This window comes from Phycodurus eques, chromosome 4 (genome assembly GCF_024500275.1).
Source record: "Phycodurus eques isolate BA_2022a chromosome 4, UOR_Pequ_1.1, whole genome shotgun sequence".
In the NCBI taxonomy this organism is placed as follows: Eukaryota; Metazoa; Chordata; class Actinopteri; order Syngnathiformes; family Syngnathidae; genus Phycodurus; species Phycodurus eques.
In genome coordinates this window covers 1,046,100-1,064,627 of record NC_084528.1, presented here as the reverse complement: position 1 = coordinate 1,064,627, position 18,528 = coordinate 1,046,100, and the positions used below count along the sequence as shown (strand labels likewise).

At 46.8% G+C, this 18,528-nt stretch overlaps 1 pseudogene; it reads left to right on the top strand.

The window, feature by feature from the left end:
• The first annotated feature begins 17,448 nt into the window (after positions 1-17,448).
• Positions 17,449-18,323, top strand: LOC133401910 (programmed cell death 1 ligand 1-like; annotated as a pseudogene).
• Positions 18,324-18,528: the final 205 nt, after the last annotated feature.

Here is an 18,528-nt window from a genome sequence, read left to right as displayed (position 1 = left end):
AATTTTCGAGGTGGTAGTCCTACTTGTAAAAAATCTGTGAACCACTGCATTACTTTACAGAGTTGTGTGCAGTGCTCGTACCAACTTCACGACACACTACAATTATCAATGTTTATTTCAACATGTAATACTATAGAAAGTGCACTATTGTTTCTGCATCCCTGCATTTGAGTGCGCCAACCAGATATTCCATCCATTTATGGATTTCTGCAAACCAGGCAAAGAAATGTAATACGATGTTCGGTAGTCCCTCATCGAAGTGTAGTGTTTGCTTTCTCCTCCAAACCTAAGGTACACTTGAAATTTAAACGTGTTTTGGAGGTGAGCTTGTTAGTATCGGACCTCAGCCCAGCACCTGAGCTCAAATCAAAGGGGCTATTATCACAAAACATTGTCTAATTTAATATTTTAACAATGAAAGTGGAATAGCTATGTAACAACACACCCACTTTTTCAGTGCATTATGGGACTTTTGTTATGTACAGTACTAACTGACCAGAAAGAGGTAAAAAGACATGCATGCCGGCACACTGTTAGAGACTTAAGTACTGTAACTACTGTAAATCCTAGCTGTCAAAACTTTGTAATATTTTAAAATGTGCGTATCTTCTTTATCTGATCCTGTTTACTTTAATATACTATGTAATGATTCTAAAAAAAACATTTTAAAACACGTTAAAACACCGCATCTACCTGCCTTACAGGGGTTGCCATTCTTATGTTACTATGTGTGCAAAGTTGCGAGAATGTGGCGTGTATTAGTCCTTCCTTCCAGCATTAGTGGCTAGTGCCTAACAGCTTGCTGCCTTAGCCATTCAACCCAGAGCACTCAGGCCGGGGAGCACGGCCCTGAGGGCGCGGCCACTCCGCCAGGATGGGGCCGGGGAGGAAGTTAGGTCACAATTAAGGTAGCTCGTTGCCTTAGATTTGAATAAAACCGGGTTTGTTAAAAATACATCGATAGGAAGTGTGGAAATTAATTTTTGCCTTCGAAACTGCCTTTGAAAAGGAGTCCGCTGGTTGGTGCAAGCCTAACGTAACTGCGTAACTGCGAGCTGGGAATGCCGGTGAGTTAGCATAATTTTCTACCATTTTAATCAAAGACAGCGTAATAAATTAGAGATCTATTTATTTTTTTGCATATTAAATTGGTGGTCAAACATGGTTTTGGGATGGTGTTATTTTGATGTTGGTGGCAACAGGATGTGATTGGGGCCGGCAATACGCTGGGCGAGAGGGATCACGGCTCCCTAAAGTAAACGCTGTGCCACCTCAAATCAAATCTGCACTATCGAGCACGCTTCAAGTTTGCTGATCTTCTTGCTGTGTGTCAGCTGTCTGATCTACTGTCTTGCAGTGAGACTGTAGATTTGGCAACAAAGTCATTTATTGTTTAAGGTAATATAGACTCCAGCATACCCGCGACCGTAGTGAGGATAAGCGAAGAAAATGGATGTTAATCTTTATAATTTAAGTGCCCTAAATATTTATTGTATACATGATGTGTTATCATCTGAGGAGTCTAATTTATGTGATTGAAACTGCTGCGCTGCTATAAGGTCAAGTTAGAGTCTACCACCAGAAGTGGTGCAATTTTGAGTTTCAAAGTATCATCAAAAGGAAGTGCTCTGTTTGCTGCTTGAATGTTGCTGACTTATCATCGTTTTGATAGAATACACTGGAATGCATTTCAGTGTCACACACTAAACAAAGATTTGCTTTGTAAAGTGTACATACTGATCATACGTTACAGTATGTGTGCTTTCCTAGTTATACGTTATTTGTTGTTGTTATTCTCTCTTAGGGTGTATTCACACCAGGAAAGTTCTTTGCTCCGCTTGTTTGGTCCGGACCATAAGAGGACTTTATTATATTATTATAAATGCGTGCTGCAAATTTGCGCTCTTTTTAAAGTTGCAAAAATGAAGGACAGAATAACCTGTCATGCAGCATATGTCATTCCTGTGTTAACCTCCATTTAAAATAATACAGGCAGCCTAACTAACAAAAAAAAAAGAGCAGATCATTCAACGAAAGATTAGCGACGTTCTGCTCCAACCGTTACCATGTAGTCCTACTTGGGGGAAAAAAGAACAAAAAGAAGAAGAAACGTGGGGTCATCACCGGGTGCTTGGGAGAGGACGTTTTGGGATGTCCATTCAAGGAGCGCTTGAGGTATGTTCACGTACTTAATAATACGGCTCGAAAGCAGCCAGCAACATAACGTTACGTAGCGAGCCGGCTAGTACTAGCACAATTGTACGTAAATATGGCGTTTTCTGTCAAATCATGCTCTGAAGTAAGCTTTACACGAACATGATTTTCGGATAGTATGTCACCCAGGCATTGCCAAAACGCAATCTGTGGTCGAACAGCGCTTTTGGTGGCGCAATGTTAGAAGGGATGTTATCAATTATGTCAATGTTTGCCAGGTATGTGCTGCTAACAAGCCTTCTCATAACCCCTGCCAATACCACAACGTCCTTGGTCAGACATCTCCATAGACTTGTGACGGGATTAACGGCCTCTAAATGAAATACCACAATTCTCACAGTTGTTGACAGGTTCTCAAAGAGGGCACTTCTGAAACTCCCCTCAGCTAAAGACACTGCCGAGTTGATGATAAACCAGGTATTCAAGTTTCATGGTTTCCCCAAGAATGTGGTATCTGATAGGGGCCCCCAATTCATTTCACGATTTTGGAAGGAGTTTTGCAGTCTAATAGGTGCTCCCATCAGTCTGTCATCTGGGTTTCATCCTGAAACCTACGGACAAAGCGAAAGGCTGAACCAGGACCTGGAGACTGCGCTCCGATGTTTTGCTTCACAGGACCCAAACCAGAAACTGGTTTGGGTCGAGTTCAATCATAATTCTCTCCCCTCTGCATCCACTGGTCTACCGCCTTTTCACATTGTGCATGGTTACCAACCATCTCTGTTTCCTACCATAGCCCCAGAGTCCACGGTTCCAGCTGCATTGACCTTGGTGAGACGCTGCAGAAGGACCTGGGAGTGAGCCCGCCAGATGCTGCTACGCCAAGGATGGTCCCACAAAACCGCAGCTGACTGTAGGAGGACACCGGCCCCGAACGACAAAGTGGGTCAGCGAGTTTGGCTCTCCACCAAACATATTCCACTCCGGGTGGAGTCCAGGAAGCTCGCTCCCAGGTTCGTTGGGCCCTTCCCCATCACAAAGGTCTTCAACCCTGTCACCATGAAGCTAAGGCTCCCAAGGTCGATTCGGGTCTACCCTGCATTTCAGGTCAGCCTGCTCAAGCCCTCCCGGGATTCCCCTCTGGTCTCGCCTTCCAGGCCTCTTCCTACCCCGTTTTGTGGATGGGGGCCCTGTCTTCACGGTGAGGCAGGTGTTGTCGTCTCATCGGAGGGGGAGGGGGTTTCAATATCTGGTGGACTGGGAGGGCTACGGGTCTGAGGAACGTTTGTGGGTGCCGTTTGGTATTATCGAGGATGACTCACTCATTTGGGACTTCCACGTTGCGCATCCTGGGGCTCGGGGGCCGTCTGGGGCCGGCCGTTAAGGAGGGGGGGAGGGGGAGTACTGTCATGTTTGTGTGTTCTGGTGGTTGTCTGCTCCCTGTCTCGTACACACCTGCTCCTTTGAGCATCTTCCCCACCTGTGCCTCATTTACCCAAATTACCCCTTGCATTTAACCTCGTGTCTCATTCTTTCTGGTCGCCAGTTCGTTGTACCTTGTTGTCACGTTCCAAAATCCCTTGTTTCCACGTCACCACCTCATAGTAAGACGAGTTCCGATTATTGACCTTGCCTCTTTGCCTCACGTTTTTTAGATACTGTTGCCTTTTCAGATTGCCTGCCTGTGTACCGACCTCTGCTCGTTTATTAAACCTCTCTTTTGTGAAACTGTCCATTTGTATTGGAGTCGTGCATTTTGGGTCCTGTCCTCTGTTCCGTTCATGACAGGTGTAAATGGGAAGAGAAATGGAGTCAGGGTTATTTTAAAAGAAGAGTTGGCAAAGAATGTCTTGGAGGTGAAAAGAGAATCAGATTGAGTGATGAGGCTGAAACTTGAAATTGAGGGTCTTATGTATAACGTGATGAGTGGCTATGCCCCACAGGTAGGATGTGACCTAGAGGTGAAAGAGAAATTCTGGAAGGAGCTAGACGAAGTAGTTCTGAGCATCCCAGACAGAAAGAGAGTCTTGATTGCGGCAGATTGTAAAGGACAGGTTGGTGAAGGAAATAGGGGTGATGAAGAAGTGATGGGTAAGTACGGCATCCAGGAAATGAACTTGGAGGGACCGATGGTGATAAACTTTGCAAAAAGGATGCAAAAGGCTGCAGTGAACACTTTTTTCCAGAAGAGGCAGGAACATAGGGTGACCTACAAGAGCGGAGGTAGAAGCACACAGGTGGATTACATCTTGTGCAGAGGATGTAATCTGAAGGAGGTTACCGACTGCAAGGTAGTGGTAGGGGAGAGTGTGGCTCGACAGCATAGGATGGTGGTGTGTAAGATGACTCTGGTGGTCGGGAGGAAGATTAGGAAGACAAAGGCAGAGAAGAGAACCATGTGGTGGAAGCTGAGACAGGACAAGTGTTGTGCAGCTTTTCGGGAAGAGGTGAGGCAGGCTCTCAGTTAACAGGAGGAGATTCCAGAAGACTGGACCACTACAGCCAAGGTGATCAGAGAGGCAGGCAGGAGAGTACTTGGTGTATCTTTTGGCAGGAAAGGAGAGAAGAAGACTTAGTGGGGGAACCTCACAATACAGGAAATCATACAAGGAAAAAGGTTAGCTAAGAAGAAGTGGGACACTGAGCGGACCGAGGAGAGGCGAAAGGAATAAAATAAGATGCGACACAAGGCAAAGGCAGAGGTGGCAAAGGCCATACAAGAGGCATATGATGATATGCATGCCAGGTTGGACACTAAAGAAGGAGAAAATGATCGATACAGGTTGGCCGATAGAGATGGGAAGGATGTGCACCAGGTTACGATGATTAAGGATAGAGATGGAAATATGTTGACTGGTGCCAGCAGTGTGCGAGATAGATGGAAAGAATATTTCGAGGAGTTGATGAATGAGGAAAATGATAGAGAAGGGAGAGTAGAAGAGGCAAGTGTGGTGGACCAGGAAGTGGCAATTATTAGTAAGGGGAAAGTTAAAAAGGCATTAAAGAGGATGAAAAATGGAAAGGCAGTTGGTCCTGATGACATTCCTGTGGAGGTATGGAAGCATCTAGGAGAGGTGGCTGTGGAGTTTTTTTTTATAATGAAATTATATACTGTCCATCCATCCATCCATTTTCTACCACTTATCCGAGGTCAGGTCGCGGGGGCAGTAGCTTTAGCAGGGACGCCCAGACTTCCATCTCCCCAGCCACTTCATCCAGCTCTTCTGGGGGGATCCTAAGGCGTTCCCAGGCCAGCCGAAGGACGTAGCCTCTCCAGCGTGTCCTGGGTCGTCCCCAGGGTCTCCTCCCGGTGGGACGTGCACGGAACACCTCACCAGGGAGGCGTCCAGGAGGCATCCAAATCAGGCGCCCCAGCCACTTCATCTGACTCCTCTTGATGTGGAGGAGCAGCGACTCTAGTCTGAGTAGCAGCGACTATACTCTGAGGACCTCCCAGATGACCCACAGCTCGTGACCATTGGTGATGGTAGGACCGTAGATCGACCGGTAAATTGATAGCTTCGGAGCTAAGCCGAAAGGGCTTAGCTCCTTCTTTTCCACAACGGACCGATACAAAGTCCGCATCACTGCAGACGCTGTACCAATCCGGCTGTTGATCTCCCGTTCCATTCTCCCCTCACTCGTGCACAAGACCCCAAGATACTTGAACTCCTACACTTGGGGTAGGATCTCATCCCCGACCTGGAGAGGGCACACCACCCTTTTCTGACTGAGTACCATGGTCTCATATTTGGAGGTGGTGATTCTTATCCCAGCCGCTTCACACTCAGCTGCGAACTGCTCCAGTGAGAGTTGGAGGTCACGGCTAATGAAGCCAACAGAACCACATCATCTGCAAAAAGCAGAGATGCAATACTGAAGCCACCAAACTGGGCCCCCTCTACACCTCGGCTGCGCCTTGAAATTCTGTCTGTAAAAGTTATGAACAGAATTGGTGACATAGGGCAGCCTTGGCCGAGTCCAACCCTCACCGGGAACGAGTCCGACGGACCCTCCGAGTTACTGGCGGATAAGCGGACCAAACTCTGACTCCGGTCATACAAGCAAGAACAGCCCGTATCAGGGGGTTCGGTACCCTATACTCCCGAAGCACCCTCCACAGGACTCCACGAGGGACATGGTCGAACGCCTTCTCCAAGTCCACAAAACACATGCAGACTGTTTGGGCGAACTCCCATGCACCCTCGAGGACCCTGCCGAGGGTGTACAGATGGTCCACTGTTCCACGGCCAGGACAAAAACCACACTGCTCCTTCTAAATCTGTGATTCGACTTCCCGACGGACCCTCCTCTCCAGCACCCCTAAATAGACCTTACCAGGGAGGCTGAGGAGTGTGATCCCCCTGTAGTTGGAACACACCCACTGGTCCTCCTTCTTAAAAAGGGGGACCACCACCCCAGTCTGCCAATCCAGAGGCACTGGCCCCGATGTCCATGCGATGTTGCAGAGGCGTGTCAACCAGGACAACCCCACACATCCAGAGCCATTAGGAACTCCGGGCTAATCTCATCCACCCCGGGGCCTTGCCACCGAGGAGCCTTTTAACGACCTCGGTGACCTCAAACCCAGCGATAGGAGAGCCCGCCTCAGAGAACCCCCACTCTGCTTCCTCCAGGGAAGGCATGTCGGTGAAATTGAGGAGGTCTTCGAAGTATTCTCCCCACCAACTCACAATGTCCCGAGTCGAGGTCAGCAGCGCCCCATCCCCACTATACACAGTGTTGGTGGTGCACTGCTTTCCTGCACTTCACACACTTGTTCACAAAGAGGTGAACCTCGCCCCATGCTTGTGAATGGGAAGCTCCTTTTCTACCCAATCATGCCACCAACCTGTTCCCAGTTAGCCTGTTCACATATGGGATGTTCCAAACAGGTGTTTCATGAGCATTCCTCAACTTTCTCTTTTTTGCCACCTGCCCCAGCTTTTTTGGACCGTGTTGCAGTCATATAATTCTAAGTTCATGATGATTTGCTAAAAACAATAAAGTTTATCAGTTTGAACATTCAATATCTTGTCTTTGTAGTGTATTCAATTAAATATAGGTTGAACATGATTTGCAAATCATTGTATTCTGTCACGTACGTGGTTAGGGCGAGGGCGAGTAACGCAAGGCAAGAACATGGTGGAACAAAACTAAACACAACCCAAACCAAAACACAGACCATGACAGTATTCTGTTTTTATTTATGTTTAACACAACGTCCCAACTTCATTGGAATTGGGGTTGTACAATACGTATAGTCGTGCTAAAAAATATTGGCACCCCTGAGGTGCCAGTATTTCAAGACATGACTGTATAAAAAGACATGCTTTTGACATTCCGTCACATCGAGCCACTGGCCATTCTCTTTTTCTGTTGTACAGCTGCTACTTGGCTGCTTGTCCTCGTCACTGTTCTGACCTCCTGATCGGCTCAAACATGTACGGTTCGATGATGCCAAGTTCAGTTGGGTGCTCCTGTACGTCAAAATCCTCCTCCTCCTCATATTCCAACACGTTGCTCGCTGTAGCGATTATGTGTGAAATAAGAATTGTAATTAATTTAGGATACAATAATAAGCCAGGAGCGACATTTGCAGTTACTTCTGGTTTATCGTAATTTTGATTTAATTGTTAAAAATCAAACTCATGTCTCGAAAAGGGCACCTCGTCAAATTTTTCAAGTTTAACTTCAGGTGAAATGACGAGAAACCAGTATCAGAATCTGGAGGTTGCTACACTCTATGACATTTTGAGTCCTAGGTTACAGAGGTTTACTTAAATTCAGAACACAGACATATACGACCACGAGTGGAATTTTATCAGAATCAGAATCATCTTTATTTGCCAAGTATGTCCAAAACACACAAGGAATTTGTCTCCGGTAGTTGGAGCCGCTCTAGTACAACAGACAGTCAATTTACAGAACACTTTGGGGACATAAAGACATTGACAAAAAACAATTGTGCAAAAAGATGCAGAGTCCTCTCGCACTTAGAGCAGTTCGAATGACTAATATTGCAATAGTCCGGTGCAATGACCATTGTGCAGAGGGCGCTGAGACTTCAAGGAGTGTATGCAGTTTAAAGTGACGAGTAGTGCGATCATCTGGGACAATGTTGGTTGTGCAAATGTTAGATACTCCTCAACCAGTGTGCAAATGGAGCAGATGCTACTCTGGCATGAGTGGCCAGTATATGCAAATAGTGCAGCATGGCGAGACAACTACAGTGAGTGCACGAGTAATACATAATTGGCCCCACAGAAATGTGACAACGAACTCAAGTCAAAACATTTCCAGCTTGTTGTAATGGAATTATAGGTTAGGTGTTTAAGAAGTTGATCGCAAGAGGGAAGAAGCTGTTGGAATGTCTACTAGTTCTAGTTTGCGGTAGCGCCTACCTGAGGGAAGGAGCTGGAAGAGCTGGTGACCGGGGTGCAGACGGTCCGAGAGGATTTTGTACACCCTTGTCTTTGTTCTGGCAGCGTCCAAGTCCTCAATGGTGGGTAGGGGGGTACCGACAATCCTTTCAGCAGTTTTGATTGTCCGTTGCAGTCGGAGTTTGTCCTTTTTTGTAGCAGCCCCAAACCAAACTGTGATGGAAGAACACAGGACTGATTCGATGACCGCTGTGTAGAACTGTCTCAGCAGCTCCGGTGGCAGGCCGTGCTTTCGCAGAAGCCGCAGGAAGTGCATCCTCTGCTGGGCCTTTTTGAGGACGGAGTTGATGTTGGTCCCCCACTTCAGGTCCTGAGAGATTGTAATTCCCAGGAACTTGAAGGTCTCGACGGTTGACACAAGGCAGCTGGACAACGTGAGGGGCAGCTGTGGCGAAGGATGCCTCCTGAAGTCCATGATCATCTCTACCGTCTTGAGCGTGTTCAGCTCCAGGTTGTGTCGGCCGCACCACAGCTCCAGCCGCTCCGCTTCCTGTCGATATGCAGACTCGTCACCGTCCTTGATGAGGCCGATGACAGTGGTGTCATCTGCAAACTTCAGGAGCTTGACAGTCGGGTGCGCTGAGGTGCAGTCGTTCGTGTAGAGAGAGAAGAGCAGCGGAGAGAGGACACAACCTTGGGGCGTCCCAGTGCTGATGCTGCGTGTGGATGAGGTGGCCTCCCCCAGCCTGACCTGCTGTGTCCTGCCCGTCAGAAAGCTGTAAATCCACTGGCAGATGGCAGGTGAGACGCTGAGCTGGAGAAGCTTGGTTGAGAGGAGTTCAGGGATGGTGGTGTTGAACGCTGAGCTGAAGTCCACGAACAGGATCCTCACGTAGGTCCCTGCAATGTCGTGGTGTTCTAGGATGAAGTGCAGTCCCATGTTGACTGCATCATCCGCAGACCTGTTCGATTGGTAGGCAAACCGCGGGGGGTCCAGCAGGGGACCTGTGACACTCTTGAGGTGGTCATGACCACAGATGTCAAAGCGACAGGCCTGTAGTCATTCAGACCAGAGATTGTAGGTTTCTTGGGGACTGGAATGATGGTGGAGCGTTTGAAACAGGATGGAACTTCGCACATTTCCAGAGATCTATTGAAGATCTGAGTGAAGACTGGAGCGAGCTGGTCCGCGCAGACTTTGAGGCAGGATGGGAACACATGGTCCGGTCCTGCCGCTTTGTTAATCTTCTGTTGTTTGAAGATGCGTCTCACATCCTGTTCATGGATGGTTAACGGAGACGTCAGAGGTGTGGTTGTGGTCGCGGGTGCGGCCGGGTGGGTGTGTGGAGTGATCCTTTTCAAATCTGCAGTAGAAGGTATTCAAGTCGTTGGCTAGTGTGCTATTGTTCTCAGCTTGGGGGGATCGTCGTATGGTATATTTAATGAAAACACACAACAACAACTACATACTACAACAAGAACATAACAATAAGAGTAAACGTTTGAAAGCAAGAAAATAAGGCAGTACGAAAATGGAAAAGAGGACATCGTGTGTGGTCGCTGGGCTAAACTAATGGAGCATGTGAGCGTTTAATGCATTGAGTCAGATCGAGAGAAGGCAAAGTTTGGATTTTGTACGTAGCTAGTAATTTCCCCATAATTATTACGCACTGATGTTGTACATCATAGTAAGGATTGCAGTGTCGACTCACGAACGCTGATCAGCTGGTGTTTGGGGCGGTTTTATCTTCCATTAACAAACATCAAAGGCACGTCCACAAGTTCTGCTTGCAGTTCCTCTCGACGCCAGTGGGTGGCGTCTCACGTGCATGGGTGAATATTAACCACATAGTCTTCTTGAGGGGAGTGTCCCTCCAATCTTTTGGTTGGGGAAGGAGTCTTTTGAAGACAGGAATCAAGATTTGACGGGAAGCTGCTAATTAGGTTAAGGTCCACTTGACGTACACCAGGCATTGTCCTAGTCGGCGTCTCACAGCAGGGCATCGTGGAGGAGTGGGAGTTCTTAGGTGGTCACGAGTCTGTGACGCCTCAAAGTTGCGGCGTGCATGTCCGCTACATTCGCCATTGCATATAGAGTGTAGCGCGCTGTGTTTGTCAATTGCAACATCACTTCTGTAGCCCTTCTGGTGGATAGAGTAACCACACCCCAGTGTCTTGAGCTTCGGGTATGTTCAATGAGGGCTCAATATGCGTCATAAAAACGTAATTTTTAGCAAAACTATGGTTAAAAACTTGCTGGAAGTTACATGCACGTATTACATAAAATATAAACAATGCAAATAAGAATTTTAACTGACCCCATAACATATTTGTCATCTGACATTTAAGCAACATTTTTGCTCATCAGATCAGCCAGAGTCGTATTTGTTGCACTAGTCTTTTGTATTTTCGTGTTGACGTACTGTGGGTCGTGGCCCTGGTAGTGGTCCCAGCGGAACCGCGAAGCACACGTAACATCGGTGACAATAGCTGATCCGCTAGTACATCTTGTATTAATTATGAAATGCACGGAGCGATGATAGTGGAGCCTGTGCGAGTATAAAGGCTGGCACACGGCGCTGTCCTCCTCAGTTCCAACTTCGTGGTGGAAGAGTGAGCATCGAGCCATGGCATGTTCTTCATCCAGCAATGACACTTATGATAGACCAGGCGCTTTGCAGAATGTCAGTAATGAACTTCAATATTGGATGATTTTAGCAATATGGGTGATCTATTGCGGCACTGGACAATGGCATTTTAATCAAGTGACTCGGATCATCATTTGTGCCATAGCTATAGTTAAAGTTTTGATTTTAAGATTTGTGTATTGTACTTATACCTTAGGCCTCGGCATGTTCGTTGTGTATATGCATGGCCGAATAATAATTGATTATAAAACACCCAAAGGCGTAATAGAGACATTTTTGTTAACAGGCTGGATAGTCTTAGACGTAACATCAATGAAAGCCTTTAAGATCATTTACGGAGCAGTGGTGTTGGAGGGTATACTGGCAATAGCCATGGCCTTATACGTGATGAACCTAGTCATTAGCCTTCAGAAGACAGTGACATCCCCCTCACTGCGGCGCAGTTTGAGTATACGCTCGCTTAGTAGGAGATAACACAATAACACGACCTCCGGGTCAAGTGACTTTTGTAAGGGACCGGGATGATGCCTAGGATCCCCTTCAGTTGATGATTTGTGTTGACTATGTGTATGTTTACAGAATGTAATTACCCCACGGTGTGTCCTTTGTGGGAATGCCTCCCTTCGATCCGCGTGGGTCGTGGGCAGTTCCTTCCTGGGACACTGCTGCTTCCCTTCGCCGCTTAGTTCAAAGAGGGAAGTCTGGCTTGTACCTGATGGGATCTACCTAAAAAAGGTGGCGCGAGAACAAGGCTTCCTCACTGACGACTGGCTGTGGCTGACCTTTGCTGATCTGGCGACTAAAGGTATTATGACACATTCTGTTTTAGGTGTACCTTTGGTACCCCTTGTGATTCTAACCGAGGACGGCCATTATCTGGGTCGGGTCCATCCATTGCTTCGCATGGCTTGGCGCCTAGCTAGCGGGGGCTACCGTTTCACCTTCCATATGAAGGGCGGTGCATAGCAGTTAGCCCCGTGACACGACCACCACCGGACCAGGGTTTGGCCACCACCAGTAGTGCTGACCATCGTTCGGACCGGGTATCTAGGCCTGAGGCCCCCGAGCCCAGTGCCGCCCGACGAGCGCCAGCGGTCAGCAGCGTCACATCAGCAGCACATCCACCGTCTCCGAGGGAGGTGATAGATGTGGATGAGGAGGAAGAGGAGGAGGAAAGTGTGTACGACAGCTGGACTCCTACCTCTCCTCCACGCACCACATCGGTGGTTTCTGAAGCAACACCTCCTCGTCCGACTACCCCCGGGACACCTAGCGATGTGTTGGAAATGCTGATGGATGTGGTGGTCGGCCAAACCCTGGTCCGGTGGTGGTCGTGTCACAGGAGCTAACTGCTATGCTAGGAGGGGGATGGAGTCCAGTTATCAACTTTAAAGCTCTGAACCGCCGAACGGTGGCTAATCGAGCCAGCCTCATAAACCCCCAAGCGTCCTTAAAAACGCTGAGAGTAAAAAAGTATAAAACATGCATCGACCTGGCCAATGGATTTTTCTCCTTAAGAATTGCCAAAGCATCGCAAGGAAAGACGGCATTCACACATAAAGGGAAATCATACGTCTGGCAGAGACTACCCCAGGGATACAAAAATTCCCCAAATGTGTTTCAATCAGCAGTAATGGACGTTTTGGAAGGACTGCCAGTCACGATTTATATAGACGATATATTCATTGCGAATGATACAGAAGAAGAGCATTTGAACCTCTTACAGTCTGTAGTTCGAAGAGTGACAGCAGCAGGACTGAAACTCAATCTGAAAAAATGCCAATTTGCTAGGTTCCAAGTAGATTACTTAGGGTTCCAAGTGTCAGAAGACTTGGGACTTTCAGACGCTTATCGGCAGAAGATTGAACAAATCCTACCCCCAACGTCCGAAAGAGAATTACAGAGGATACTCGGACTATGTAATTATGTTCGGGATCATGTCCCCTATTATCAAAAATATGCAAAGCCCCTTTATGCCCGTCTGCGGAAAAATCCTGAAGAAGAAAAGTCTAAAAAATGGGATTGGTCAGCTAAAGACCAAGAGAACTTAGAAGAATTAAAGAAAGCAGTGAGAAACGCTGTAGAACTAGAACCAAGGAGTTTGGAGACAAGATTGATTGCAAAGGTGGAGTGTGACGAGGACTCGGCTACGGTGAGCGTCAGTAACGAAGGAGCTGGCTTGGTGACTTTATGGACTTACACCCTGAGCAGTGTGGAAAATAAGTTTCCCCGGGAAGAAAGGGAGCTGGCAGTCCTAGCCAGGTACTGGGGTACGTTGAAGGACTTAGCCCAGGGACAAGGAATAAAGGTCATCACACTGAGCCAAGTCCATCGCTTTTTACGGAAAGACACCATCGAAAGCACGAAAGCAACCAATGTGAGATGGGGGAGATGGGAGGATATCCTACTGGACCCCGATTTGGAAATAGGACCAATAACCCCCTCGTCAAAGAAACGAGTGAAACCAGAGGTAAAAGTTGAAAAACCATATGAATGGATTCTCTATACTGATGGGTGGAAAAAAGTTGAAGACCAGTCTGCCCACTGGGGCTTCATTCTTAGACATGAGGGAGAAGAAATGTGCCGTCGCAAAGGCATAACCCCTGGCAGTGCCCAAGCCGTGGAGGTCACTGCAGTATTAGAAGGCCTGTTAGAAGCCATAAGGCTGCACGTGCGACGAGTAAAGATAGTAACGAACAGTCACTATTGTGCAAAAGCTCTGAAAGAAGACCTGTCCATTTGGGAAGAAAATGGATATGAGGGAGCGAAGGGCAAATCAGTAGCCCATACAGAATTATGGAAAAAAATAGCCGAGTTGAGGTTAAATATGAAAATAGATGTTGTCCACCAGAGAGCCCACGTTAAAGACTGGGCCCATTGGAGAGGAAATGATGAAGTTGATAGATACGTCCAAGAGAGGAGATTAGTTGTTGTAGGAGCAGACGGATGAGACAAGACCCCTGGAGGAAGAGTGGTCCCAGACGAGTTTGTGCGTGAGATTACTACGGCCGTACATGAAGCGCTAGGCCATGGAGGTACCTTACCCACAAGGAAAGAACTGGAAAGACTGGAACTTTGGATCTCAGATAAGAAAGTCCGAGCCGTGTTGCGAGACTGCGAACAGTGTAATAGATACAACGCAGGACGCCGAGGAAAGCGAGCTGAAGGATTAACGATCAAAAGCACTGTGCCATGGGCATCAGTCTGCATGGACGTGGCAGGCCCCATGGGAGTGAATGGCGCGAAAGGTGAGAAGTACCTAATCGTGCTAGTGGATTCGATGTCAGGACATTTTGGATTAAAAGCAGTGCAGAAAGCTAATGCTAGAAGTGTGATAAAGACACTAGAGGAGGGATGCATGTGGCTAGGAATACCAAAAGAGCTAAGGACTGATAATGGAACACATTTCAAAACGCTGCGGTGGACAGGTGGTGTCAAAAATGGGGAATAACTAGAATTTATTCACCGCCTTACACCCCCCAAGCTAATGGTGTAGCCGAAAGAACCATTGGTTTAGCTAAAAATTGGCTAGGAAAATATGCTAATGGAAAAGAATGGAGTGAAAGATTAGTGGAATTAGTCAAGGACTTGAATGGGAGGAGCAGGACTGGAAGGCCGTCCCCCTCAGAGGAAGTGAATCAATGCCCCTTTGTCGCCCTTGACATTGGCAGAGTAAAGGAAGAGACAAGTCCCCAGAAAGAGAAGTGCCCATTACAAGAAGGACAGCGAGTATGGGTCAAGTCACATTGTGCATCTGACGAGCAAGCAGTGAAGACCAAATATGAAAATCCTGACATCGTAGAAGAAGTATTGGACAGAAACACAGTGCGCCTCAAGGAGAGAGGGATCCAAGGAGTCGAGCAGCTTAAACCAATACCAGTCGATTCAGCTAGAAGCCGAAATAGAAGAAAAATATGAGTACTGAAGTGGAAGAAGAAGTTCCGCCTTTTGTCAAGTTGGCCATGATGAAAGGTGTTGTGGTCACACGGAGGACTACGAGTGGAATAATGGCTGGAAGAGCATTTAAACTTTTGGAGAATGCTGAAAGAGGATATCTATACGAAGGAATAGAGAGTTTGTGTTGGCGCCAGGTGAATCAAGACTGTGTGTCCTGCAGAAGAACCGAATCACAGGCGGACAGAAGACATGAGATAAACCGGAATTGGACCGCAGGATCCCCGACCTTGGAGAAATTGGGACCAGCAAAGGTACTTGACGCTTACATTTGTGAAAGATGTAGAGTGAGAGATTTGCCGAGGTTAAAATTCTATGCTCAATGGGATTGGAACCCACAAGAAAGTGAAGGACAGAAAAACTGTGAATGTTGGTGGAATGGAGCAATACTACTACATTGCGACCACTGCTGGAGGAGGATCCAGACAGGAACATTGATATTAGCTGGTAAAGCCGAGGGATGGCAAGTAACCAAAGCGGAGACACCAATAAGCTGGTTACCTCCCATTTTAATATCCCCTACAAAAAAGGGGATACATAACAGGAAACTAGATATGGGACTATCGAATCTACTTAAAATGAATTGGACAGAGTGGGCAGAAGACGAACGCCCCGCAAAGATAGTAGAACATTCAGTACCAGTAGCAACTAAGGTACAATTGGATCCTCAGTACACCTCAAGGATTGGAACATCCTGGGAAGTGATAATAGGTAATATTTTAGCCAATGAACATATCCCAATAACCTCCTTGCCCAACATTTCACACGAGCGGGAAGTGGGAAGAAACGGCTTGTATACCCATCTAACGTTGTTGGACGTAGCCACCAAGAGGTTAGAGTATAAAGAGAAGGTTGCCACACTCCAGATGAGTCCTGCGATACCACACCTGGAGATTCCAGGCCAAACAGCAGTGAAATATTGGGTGGAAGTCAGAGTCAGGGTAGCCATGGTACCCTATGAAGGAATATACTCCCTAGGAATGGAGTTGTCAGTGGGAACAACCGTCAGAGGAAGGGAAAGAGATTTAAGTGGGAGCCCTATGAGGGTCTTAAGTGAATTAAGTGGAAGGACAGAATTGTTAACGCTGGCAGAAGCGGCAACAGCGAAATTAAGAAATTGGCAAGAGCCAATCGAGACTGCCTCAAACGATTCAGAGGACAGCGACGAAGAGATTAATAGTCTAAAAGAACACCTTAAGATAAGGAAGACAAGGTGCCCCCACCCTGGTTGTAATGGGAATGGGCATATACTGCCAGGAAGGGCCAAACATCAGTCGCTGAGAGGATGCCAAAAATATAATGAAATATGGCCCAAGAAATATGACAGTCCGAGATGGAGGAAAATAGGACAAGTAATGAAAGCGAAAAAAAGCGCTTCAAAAGAAGACGAGGATTGGACGCCAGAAAAGACCAAAAAGAATAAACGACGGCAACCTACCGCGAGGAAATCCTCCCCAAAAAAGGAGGCACAGGAAACAGAGGAAGACAGCCGAACACAAACGATTGAGGTTGGTGAAGAAAAATTTAAGATACGGCTCTCTCATCTGTGGAAAAGACCAAGCGAAGAGTTAGCTTCCTCGTCGAAGGAAGATTAAAAACCTAAAGAAGAGAATTAAGTGCGCGACTCAGAAAATCGTGTAATTAGATTGGAAAGGCAAAAGGTTTCTATGTAAAACATAATTGGAAAAATGTTATTGACAATTGCAGGAATTATACGATAAAGAAGATATAATTAGGTTGAAGACAATTGAATTATAAGAGCCACCCCTTAAAGGGGTGGGGCCTATGTGAGAGTGAATATATATAATGGGATCGAAGCAAGTTAACTGGTGCCGAATCCCTAAAGCGGCGCAGTCTCACACAGCATAACGAAGAAAGAACGGAATGGATCAGCTGAATACCCTGAGAGCTCGAACGACTGAATTAGAGGAACAAGCATCGAACGTAGCAGAGGCGTTAAGACTCATGCTGACAGCACTACAAGTAGTTCAGAAAGAACAAGAGGAGATAACAGCTCTCGTGTTGCAGCATCGAGCCGCATTTATAGAACAGAAACCCTTTCTCACCAATTTGGAAGAATTTATAGAGAAAACAACTGAAAGGCTGATCACTCTAGCAGCCGGGACAACTGACTTGTCCCATAGGTTGGACGAAGTAGAAGGACAACTGGATCGATAAAAGGGATATTCGCCCGACTTCACGAACCTAACAAACATTCAAGCTATAAGGAAAAGAGCCAGATACCCCAACCAAGGAAGCAGAGAAAGGTAAAAGAAATATTTTGCTGAAGAAAATAAAAAAAAATTTAAATGAAGTGGACTAATATCTTTATTTTGCAAGTCATGTTCCAGCCATGTCTTCAGGTCATGTTAACCACCACTGCGGAGCGGACCTCATATAAGGCTGAGTTGGGAGGAGACGTGGTAATGGGCTGTAGGTTCTTCCCTTTGTCTCAGCATCCCTACAAAGACTTGACGGTGTCTTGGCACTGGACCTCGCTGGCTCGGTCTCGAGAAGTGTACCAAATGGAAAAAGGACAGGAGCTGAACTCCTCCCAGCATTCGGACTTCTGAGGTCGCGCCAGGCTGCTCACCGAACAGATTAAAGATGGCTGGGCGAAGTTGCAGGTAACCAGGCTTCGCAACAATGACACGGGAATCTACCAATGTAAAATAAGAACAACAAACGGAGCTGACTATAAGGATATTAAGTTATCAGTGACTGCACCTTTCAAAACAGTCACCAAAAACATTTTAAAATCAGCAAAAGAGGGTAAGCTTGTGCTAACCTGTCAGTCTGAGGGCTATCCAAAATCTAAGGTCTCAACGCCAGCACCACCGTTGTGTTGACAGAAGACAGCCTTTTCAGAATCACCACTCAGATACGGGTGGCATCATCGCAGAAAAACAACTACACGTGTAGCTTTAACAGTAGCGGCTCCTCTAGGTCTTTTTTCATTCCAGAAGACACACAACTACAGAAAGGGAACCAGCACAAGGTAGCTGTAATTACTGCAGCAGTAGGCGCAATTATTAGACTTGCACTAATTGGCTTAATAATAGTGCTAATTTATCCACACCAAAAAGGCTTTGGAAAGAATATTAAGCCCGACTGGGCTTCAAGGACCAGACGGATATTCAAGTTACCAGAACCAACCTCGAACACGAGGGCGGAGCGTGTATAAAAAGGAAGTAAGATTGGAACAATTAAAAGGAAGGACTGCCAGAAGGGAGCAACAGTCGCAACCAAGAACAAGCATGACCGAACCCAGAGCTGAGGAGAAGATTGAATGCAACAGACTAACTAATCAAGGAAACAAGGAACCAGGCGGAAGGATGGAAGGGGGGAACCTTTATACGACTGACACCCCGCATTATGACACTCCTAAC